General features: G+C 37.4%; 1 pseudogene; it reads left to right on the forward strand.

Annotated features, from left to right (window-relative positions):
• Positions 1 to 532: 532 nt before the first annotated feature.
• On the forward strand, positions 533 to 964 carry LOC102885411 (annotated as a pseudogene).
• Positions 965 to 1277: the final 313 nt, after the last annotated feature.

The raw sequence follows: 1277 nt of genomic DNA on the forward strand, positions 1-1277 counted from the left end.
AACTGTAAGGATTTAGTTTATCTCTATTAACCTCACCTTAGATACATTTTCAGGTTTTCAAACTTTTATTACCATGGCACATTATAACAATTATAAAATATTCAGAGCAAAAGATTACAATATCTAAATCTCTGAGATTTTAGATTCTGTGATTTGGAGTCCTAGAGGAACTGCATTTAACAATATTATAAGGCATATAGAAGTCAAAATCATTAAGTTTTTGGAAAACATTATCTCTAAGGAGAATATTCTGTTTATTTCATTAATGTGTTTTCCATACAACTTATGTTTTTTAAATAAAATTTTTCTAGTAATATAATTTCTAATCTTGAGTGTAAATGTTCTCAAAATGAAAGTAAGAGGTTGTTAGCTTGCACTATTATCCCATAAACATTTTGGTCGAAACCCTCAGACTGGCACAGCGGGCTTCCGGGCTGAGCCGCTGCTACCTCTGCCCTGCAGGCGGGACGGTGGCCTTCTCACACCGCAATGGGACTCGGAGAGTGAAGGGCCACGGGAAATGCAGTGGAAAATGCAAAAAGGCAAAATTATAAAACCTACCAAATACTTCTCAGAATTAGAAAAAAAGCATCTTGCTTGCTTTGGTAGAAAAGTACAAGTATGTGCTGGAATGTAAGAAAAGTGGTGCGCGACCTACTGCACTCAAGCAATGTATCTGGCAGGTGCTTGCCCACGAGTACAACCAAGTGTGTCACTGCGGGATTTCAAACAGCTGAAGAAGAGCAGGAGATCAAGCTCGGACCAAAAATATTATGACCCATGAAAGGAGAGGGAAAGTGAAAGGGAGTGTCAGCCCACTTCCGAGTACGCATGTCCTAGGAAAGGAGAGATCACCGACATGCTGCCGGATCAGCTCTGCTTTCCGCAGAGGCCTCCGGAAGAGGAGCCTGAATACCACCCTGATGCCACAGCCCAAGGCGTCGGTTCCTGGGCATCTGTTTGACATTTTTATTTTAAAATCCTTAATTTTAAGAGACGTTATAAAAAATAAATTTTCATAACAAACTTGACTTTCCCAACGGAAAATCTTCAGATTACACAGAATATTCAAATCATATAATATGTAAAACAGTTCATGTTTATATCCTTGTGTTCTCTATTATTACTTAAGAATAAGGGAAAATAGGACTATATTAATAAGTTGTTATTAATGAAGTACCTTAATTGCTCATCTCAACCTATCTCAAATAAAAGTGGATTTGTTTGAAGATGTCAAAAAAAAAATCCCTCAGTAGTTTAAATCATAGAAAGTAGTT

This window comes from Pteropus alecto, unplaced genomic scaffold (assembly GCF_000325575.1).
Source record: "Pteropus alecto unplaced genomic scaffold, ASM32557v1 scaffold7, whole genome shotgun sequence".
Lineage (NCBI taxonomy): Eukaryota > Metazoa > Chordata > Mammalia > Chiroptera > Pteropodidae > Pteropus > Pteropus alecto.